Below are 9,359 nucleotides of genomic sequence, written 5' to 3'. Positions count from 1 at the left end.
TCATTCCTCTTAATAGTGAATTTGATTTCAGAGTGACCAGGCCCTCAGAAAAATCACAAATCATATATAACATCTGTTTTGGGACCCTCCTTGCCATACATTCCAACTCTGTAACTTTTTCTCTATCTCCTCTGTACTACCATCCTCCTGACCCCAGATAGCACTGGGCTATCTGCTTAGTGACTCCAACTCAAATTCATAAGGGAAGGAAGAGAAACATATTTTGAAATAAAAACATACTTAATCATAGAAATGTTCTTGGCTGTTTTAAAGAAAATAAAACTCAGGAGATAGGGGAGTCAGGACAGGTGGTATCAGGAATAGAAAACTCAATTGTTCATCATCCTTTTATATATTAGAAAATCATAACTAGAATATAATCAAGTACAGATTAGATCTTAGATCTTATCTGGAGTTTATTCAGCAGCATTCAAATAATTTTAGAATTCAATACATGTCAACCAGAAAGAAGAGATAACTAATATTTTAGAGAAGAACTGAGTCTCCAAAGGAACCCAAGAATGCTGACAGTCAATTCTTCTCTGAAACTCTGGCTTTTTGATCTCTTAAACCACACAGTCATCATTATTCATCTTCAAATGGAGTTGAGAGTTGAGCTCCTGAAACATAACAGGGGGAAAAAATAGAGATGTCTGACTAGCCTGAACAAATAAACATAAATCCTCAAGTAAAAGGAAGGAGGATTTACATTTGTTTATATAGATAAAACACAAGGCTATGGTAGTATATAATGGAAATACACTGAAATACATTGAAAGTAGCAATAATATAGTTAATATTTACATAGAACTTTAAAGTTTGCAAAATCCTTCACTTAAATTATCTTATTTAGCTTAATAAATTCTGATGGATTGATGATGATGATGATGATGTTGGTCCTTCATTCTCAAAGAAGACCATGACATCAGTGAAGGTGATGCACCTGAATTGGATTTGAGTGAGGGGATGCTGTGCTAAGTCACTTCTCCTCCAGAGCCATCTGGATCCAGTGGTCAGATATGAATCAGCACGACTAGAGATGACTGTGGATGCAAAGCATTCAGGGTTAAGTGTCTTGTCCAAAGTCACACAACTAGTTAGAGTCAAAAGTCTGAGACTGAATTTGAAATCCCATCCTCCTGACTCTGTCAATGTTCTATCCATGCACCACCTAGCTGCCCTTGATTGATGAGGAGACCTGAGTTAAAAGTACATATTCCTTACTTCTTATTTCTATTAGAAAGAAGCATAATACAGTGGGGAAAGTGTTAGAGATAAAAACAGAGAACACTGAAATCCAGTTTCTGTCATCTTATCTACATGGCCTTATCCATATCACTTAAACTCTATGTATCTCAGGTCCCTTCTCTGTTTCTTTGAAGCAAAGTTTGTCTGGGTATTTTTTTAAATTGTTTTCTAGGGAACTTTGTTAAAGAAAGGATTCCTCTCAGACCACATTTTCTCCTTCTACTAGGCAGCTTAAGAGAATGATTTCTATCCCCTAGTGTCCTATGATTATATTTATCCAACATAGAATAAATATATAGACATGTGGCACAAAGTATGCATAATCAGTTTTGAATTTTTACATGAAATAAAATCAAGAAATAGAAACTATTTAAGGAAAAATGGGGAAAAATTACATAGAAGTACCTATTATTACATAGGCACAGAGCAAGAAAATTAGAAAGAGTAACATCCTTCAGAGTATTCTTCAATTCTTCTTATTTAAGTTTTTTTTTAATTATATGTAGAGATAATTTTCAACATTCACTTTTGTAGAGTTTTCTGCCTCCTACCTTTCCTTCCTCCCATCCTTGGATAGCAAGTAATCTGATAGAGGTTATACTTGTTACAAATATTTCCATACTGATCAATCTCTGAAAGAAGAATCAGAATTAAAAGAGAAAAAAATGAGAAGAAAAAGTAAAAGACAAAATTAAAAAGATGAAGAGAGTATGCTTTGTTCCATCTGCATTCAGATTCTATAGTTCTTTCTCTGAATAGAGATGACTTTTTTCTTCACAAATCTTTTAGCATTATCTTTGATCATTCTATTGATGAGAAGAGTTAAGTCTATCATAGTTGATAATTACTGTGTTACTGAGAAGGTATATCTTTTTTCAGTTCTTAAAGAGGTGGTTGAAACCATTAGGTTCAGTCCAAGTACCATGCTCCATTCAGAGCCTGAATCTAACATACTTTGCTTTGTCCCATTTCCAGTAATCCATATCACAACATGTCTGCAGAGACTCAAAACCTACCCCTACCATTCAGCAACAGGTAGCATTTCTCTCCACTCTGTTTCATCTCTTACGTTGTTTCATCACAGAAGATTAACTCATCTGAACACCTAGATATGACCAAAATCACCTGCCTCAGAATAGTCCAAGGACTTGGAGCAACTTTCAAGATTTCAAGTTAATGTTTCAATATTTTTATTATTACCAAGAAGTTTGAAAACCTGGTTCCATAGGAATAAACTGAGGAGGCTCAACTAGATCAAACTGAGTCAAACTAACAAGGATTTTTTATGTGCCAGACACTATATACAAAGTTCTGAGGATGCAAAGGAAAACCAAAATAATCCCTGTCCTCAATGAATTTATCCTCTAATGGAGTGGGCTACATGTACACTATTTGTATAAACAAGTTATACACAGAGTAAAATGGAGTCAACCTTACAGAAAAGGGATCAGGGAAGGTTTATCACAGGCATTGATATTTTAACTGAGAATCCAAGGAAGTCAGGAAGCACAGACAAGGAGGAATGTTTTCCAGACATGAAGGGGACAGCCAGTGAAAATGCATACAGTTGGGAGATGATGTGGAAAGAACAACAAGAGGTCAGTTCACAGGACTGTATAGTGAGGAAGATATAAGGTTAAAATAGTAAAGTTTATGAAGAAATGATTTCAAGTAAATCTGTATGGACTAATGCAGAGTGAAGTGAGCAAAACTAGGAGAAAAAATGCATATAATAGCATTATTATGACCAAAACACTTGAAATACTTTAGAATTCTGATTAATGCAATGACCAATCAATTCCAGAACATCAATGATGAGTAGCATACATGCCTCCCAACAAAATGTTTATGAATTCAAGAGGTAAAATGAGAGATATATTTTTAATATGGCCAATGAATGAACTTGTTTTATTTAGCTGTTTATTTGTTTCAAGGATTCTTTTTCTTTTTTGTTTTTCCCAGTGGTGGGAGCAGAGAGAAAATAAATTATTAAATGAGGCAAACAGGGTGAAGTGACTTGCCCAGGGTCACATAATAAGTGTCTGAGGTGATATTTGAACTCAAGAAAATGAGTCTTCCTGATTCTAGGTTAGGCACTCTATTCACTATGCCACTTGCCTGTCCTTTTGTTTCAATGGTTCTCTACTAGCTTCAAGGAGTGCAACTTGACTGTAACAATATTGAATTTTCAATATTACCTATTTGTCCTTTCTATTTTATTGTTTTGAACAACAAGTAGCATGGTTCATAGCCAAGTGTTTTGCTGCTATTTTAAATTTCCCATTTTAATTGTCCAATCCAAATTTCCCATTGCCTTTTTTTTAAATAAAGGCACAGTTACTTGGCAAATAGAGCACTGGACTTGGAATCAGGAAAATGAATTTGAATTCAGTCTTAAACACTTTAGCTTTATTTCTCTAGTTTGCTGTTGTTGAGTTGTTTCAGTCACATCCAACACTTTTTTGGGGGTTTATTGGCAAAGATATTGGAGAAGTTTTCATTTATTTCTCCAGTTATAAATAAGAAAACTGAGGCAAAAAAGGTTAAATGATTTGCCCAGGGTCATATAACTAGAAGAGTCTAAGTCCAGATTTGAGCTCAGGAAGATGGAGCATTCCTGTCTTCAGACTTAGTGCTCTATCCACTGTGCAACCTATCTGCCCTTTATTTTATTAACCAAGTCATTTAACCCATGCTGGCCTCTAGTTCCTCATTTCTTTTTTTAAAGAAAGATTTTATTTATTTTGAGTTTTACAATTCCCCCCCCCAATTCTTGCTTCCCTCCCCCCACCCCCACAGAAGGCACTCTGTTAGTCTTTACATTGGTTCCATGTTATACCTTGATCTCAAGTGAATGTGATGATAGAGAAATCATATCCTTAAGGAAGAAAAATGAAGTATGAGATAGTAAAATTACATAATAATATTATAATTTTTTATCTAATGTGATGGTAATAGTCTTTAGTCTTTGTTCAAACTCCACAATTCTTTCCCTGGATACAAATGGCATTCTCCATCGCAGACAGCCCCAAAATTGTGCCTGATTGTTGCACGGATGGAATGAGCAAGTCCATCAAGGTTGATCATCACCCTTATGTTGCTATTAGGGTATACAATGTTTTTCTTGTTCTGGTCATCTCACTCAGCATCAGTTCATGCAAATTTTTCCAGGCTTCCCTGAATTTCCATCCCTCCTGCTTTCTAATAGAACAATAGTGTTCCATGACATACATATACCACAGTTTGCTAAGCCATTCCCCAATTGAAGGACATTTACTTGATTTCCAATTCTTTGCCACCACAAACAGGGCTGCTATAAATATTTTTGTACAAGTAATGTTTTTACCCTTTTTCTTCATCATCTCTTCAGGATATAGAGCCAGTAGTGGTATTGCTGGGTCAAAGGGTATGCACATTTTTGTTGCCCTTTGGGTGTAGTTCCAAATAGCTCTCCAGAAAGGTTGGATAAGTTCACAGTTCCACCAACAGTGTAATAGTGTCCCAGATTTCCTACATCCCTTCCAATAATGATCATTATTCTTTCTGGTCATATTGGCCAATCTGAGAGGTGTGAGGTGGTACCTCAGAGAAGCTTTAATTTGCATTTCTCTAATAAGTAATGATTTGGAGCAATTTTTCATATGACTGTGAATCACTTTGATTTCCCCAGCTGTAAATTGCCTTTGCATATATTTTGACCATTTGTCAATTGCGGAATGGCGAGTTTTTTTGAAAATTTGACTCAGTTCTCTGTATATTTTAGAAATGAGTCCTTTGTCAGAAATACTAGTTGCAAAAATTGTTTCCCAATTTACTATATTTCTTTTGATCTTGGTTATAGTGGTTTTGTCTGTGCAAAAGCTTTTTAATTTAATGTAATCAAAATCATCTAGTTTGTTTTTAGTGATGTTCTCCATCTCTTCCTTGGTTATAAATTGCTTCCTTTTCCATAGATCTGACAGGTAATCTACTCGTTGATCTTCTAGTTTGCTTATAATATTGTTTTTTATGTCTATCCATTTGGATCTTATGTGGTTTGAGGTGTTGGTGTAATCTAAGTTTCTTCCATACTAACTTCCAATTTTTCCCAACAGTTTTTATTGAAGAGTTTTCATCCCAATAGTTGGACTTTTTGGGTTTATCAAACAGCAGATTATTGTAATCATTTCCTGTTATTGCACCTAGTCTAATCCGCTGGTCCACCACTCTATTTTTTAGCCAATACCAGGCAGTTTTGAGGAGTGATGCTTTACAATATAATTTTAGTTCTGGTAAGGCTAAGCTGCCTTCCTTGGCACTTTTTTCATTGAATCCCTGGACATTTTTGACTTTTTAATTTCATCATATAAATTTACTTACAACTTTTTCTAAGTCATGAAAGTAATTTTTTGGAATTTTGATTGGTAGGGTGCTAAACAAGTAGTTTAGTTTTGGTAGAATTGTCATTTTTATTATATTAGCTCAATCTATCCAGGAACAGTTGATGTTTGCCCAGGTATTTAAATTTGATTTTATTTGCATGAGAAGTGTTTTGTAATTGTTTTCAAAAAGTTTTTGAGTCTGCCTTGGCAGGTAGACTCCCAGGTATTTTATTTTGTCTGATATTACTTTGAATGGGATTTCTCTTTCTAGATCTTTCTGCTGTATCTTGCCAGTCATATATATATATATATATATATATATATATATATATATATATATATGTATCTATATATGTAAATGTTGAGGATTTATGAGGGTTTATTTTATATCCTGCTACTTTGCTAAAGTTGCTAATTATTTCTAGTAGTTTTTTAGATGACTTTTTGGGATTCTTTAGATATGCCATCATGTCATCTGCAAAGAGTGAGAGTTTTGTTTCTTCCTTCCCAATTCTAATTCCTTCCATTTCTTTTTCTTCTCTTATTGCTGAGACTAACATTTCTAATACAATATTGAATAGTAGTGGTGATAATGAACATCCTTGTTTCACCCCTGATTTTATTGGGAATGCCTCAAGCCTATCCCCATTGCATATAATGCTTGTTGATGGTTTCAGATAGATACTGCTTATCTTTCTAAGGAACAAACCACTTATCCCTACATTCTCTAGTGGTTTTAGTAGGAATGGGTGCTGTATTTTGTCAAAAGCTTTTTCAGCATCTATTGATATGATCATATGATTTCTGATAGGTATGTTGTTGATATAAATAATTATACTAACAGTTTTCCTAATATTGAACCAATCCTGCATTCCTGGGATAAATCCTACCTGATCATAATGTATTATCCTAGTGATAACTTGTTATAATTGTTTTGCTAAGATTTTATTTAAGATTTTTGCATCCATATTCATCAGGGAGATAGGTCTATAATTTTCTTTCTCTATTTTAACTCTTCCTGGTTTAGGTATCAGCACTATATTGGTGTCATAGAAAGAGTTAGGCAGAGTTCCATCTTCACCTATTTTTCCAAAGAGTTTATATAGAACTGGAACCAATTGTTCCTTAAATGTTTGATAGAGTTCACTTGTGAATCCATCTGACCCTGGAGATTTTTTCTTAGGGAGTTGAATAATGACTTGTTGAATTTCTTTTTCTGTGATAGGGTTATTTAGGTTTTTAATTTCCTCTTCATTTAATTTGAGCAACTTATATTTTTGTACATATTCATCCATTTCACTTAGATTGTCAAATTAATGGCATAGAGTTGGGCAAAATCATTCCAAGTTGTTACTTTAATTTCTTCCTCATTGGTGGTGAGTTCACCTTTTTCATTTATGATACTAACAATTTTGTTTTTTTCTTTCTTTTTTTAATCAAATTGACCAGAGGTTTATCAATTTTACTGGTTTTTTTCATAAAACCAGCTCTTGGTTTTATTTATTAGTTCAATAGTTTTCTTGCTTTTGATTTTATTAATTACTCCTTTAATTTTTAGAATTTCTAATTTGATATTTAATTGGGGATTTTTAATTTGTTCTTTCTCTAATTTTTTAGTTGCATATTTAGTTCACTGATTTCTTCTTTCTCCAGTTTATTCATGTAAGCATTTGAAGATATAATATATCCCCTGAGAGTCGCCTTGAGTGTGTCCCATAGGTTTTGGTATGTTGTATCATTATTGTCATCATCTAGAATAAAATAATTCTTGTTGTTTGATCCATTCATTCCTTAAAATAAGGTTATTTAGTTTCCAATTAGTTCTGGGTCTATATCTCCTTGGCCCAGTATTGCAAATGATTTTTATTGCATTATGATCTGAGAAACAAGTATTCCCTATTTCTGCCTTTCTGCAATTGATCATTAGGTTTTTATGCCATAGTACATGATCAATTTTTGTATAAGTGCCATGTATAAAGGTATATTCCTTTCTATCCCCATTCAATTTCCTACACAGGCCAATCATATTTAGGTTTTCTAACAATCTATTTACCTCCTTAACTTCCTTCTTGTTTTTTTATGATTAGATTTATCTAAATCTGAGTTTGGGAAATTGAGGTCTCACACTAGTAGAGTTTTGCTGTCTATGTCTTTCTGTAGCCTTTTCAACTTCTCTAAGAATCTGGATGCTGTCCCATTGGGTGTATACATATTTAGTCTTGAAGTTACTTTATTGCCTATGGTACCTTTTAGGAGAATATAGTTTCCTTCCTTATCTCTTTTAATGCTTTCCATTTTTGCAGCTGCTTTGTCTGAGATAAGGATTGCTACGCCTGCCTTTTTCACTTCAGCTGAAGCAAAATATATTGTGCTCCAACCTTTTACCTTTACTCTATATGTATCTCTCTGCTTCAAATGAGTTTCTTGTAAGCAGCATATTTTAGGATTCTGTTTTTGATCCACTCTGATATCCACTTACATTTTAAGGGAGAGTTCATCCCATTCACATTCAAAGTTATAATTAGTAACTATTGCTCTCCATGCTATTTTCCTTCTGTTTGTATTTTCCACTTTCTTCCCTTTATCCATATTCCCCAGTGTTTTGTTTCTGAATACTGCCACCTTCAGTGTGTTTGCCTTCTTATATCAACCCCTCCCCCCTTTTCCCCTTTCCCTTTTCCCCTTATTCCCTTCCTTCTGTTAGTTCCCCTTTTTCTCCCCCCTCCCAGTCTCCCCCTCCCCTTGTCCCCTTTTAGTGCTTGAAAGGTAAGCTAAGTTTCTTAACTTGATTAAGGGTATCTAAGTTAAATTTAAGCCAAGTTTGATAAGATGAAGATTCAGGTGGTTCTCACCCCCCCCTTCTTCCCCTCAAATTACAATAGGTATTTTGTACCTCTTGATGTAATGATATTTACCCCATTCAGTCTCCCTCCAACTGCCCCTCTCCTTACTGCCCCCCCCTTTTAAGGAGGTATTGTTTTTAAATCATACTGTCTGGGTCACAGAAAAGTTATGAGTGTCCATCACTTCTGGCTATGTGTATTCTCTCTAATAGAATTACAATTTTCAAGAGTTATGAGACTTTCTCCGGAATGGGTATATAGCCAGTTTCATCTTATTGTATAGCAGTTTTTTTAAACCTTTCCAAGTGTCTCTTGAGTCTCCTATTTGATGTACAAATTTTCTATTTAGTTCTGGTCTTTTCATCATGAAATCTTGAAAGTCTCTCATTTCATTAAATGTCCATCTTTTTCCCTGGAAGAGAAGGCTCAGCTTTGCTAGGTAGTGGATTCTTAACTACATTCCAAGTTCCCTTGTGTGGGTACACAGGCTATTCTAACAGTCATGACACAAATCATTTCCAAGTAGACTGCCACATGGACAATCTCAGGAGCTGGCAAGCTGCCCTTAGAGATAAGGTGCGTCAGAGTCCTTGGGAGCTGGACATTCTGCCCCACAGACCAAGGGCACTAGACAGAGCTGTGTCTCATCACTTCCTCCATCACATACCCCCTTATCCTGTAATGCAAGATGCTGCATGTATGCACTGCTCATGGACCCCACCAATTCCTTCATTATCTTTTGTTCTACCCCGGAAGACCTAAAAGTACATATGTAACAGCTAAGCAGTAATAAAATTGAGCTGGAGGCATAAGGCAGTAGTGGCTTGACTCCTTATTCTCAGCTCCCCTCTGGGAGGAGGTCATCACTGTGGTCCCCAAGGAAGCAAGCCACAACACCCTAGCTCTT

The sequence above is a fragment of the Macrotis lagotis genome, chromosome X, assembly GCF_037893015.1.
Source record: "Macrotis lagotis isolate mMagLag1 chromosome X, bilby.v1.9.chrom.fasta, whole genome shotgun sequence".
Taxonomy (NCBI): domain Eukaryota; kingdom Metazoa; phylum Chordata; class Mammalia; order Peramelemorphia; family Peramelidae; genus Macrotis; species Macrotis lagotis.
The sequence above is the reverse complement of the archived record's forward strand: the minus strand, read 5'-3'. Positions refer to the sequence as shown.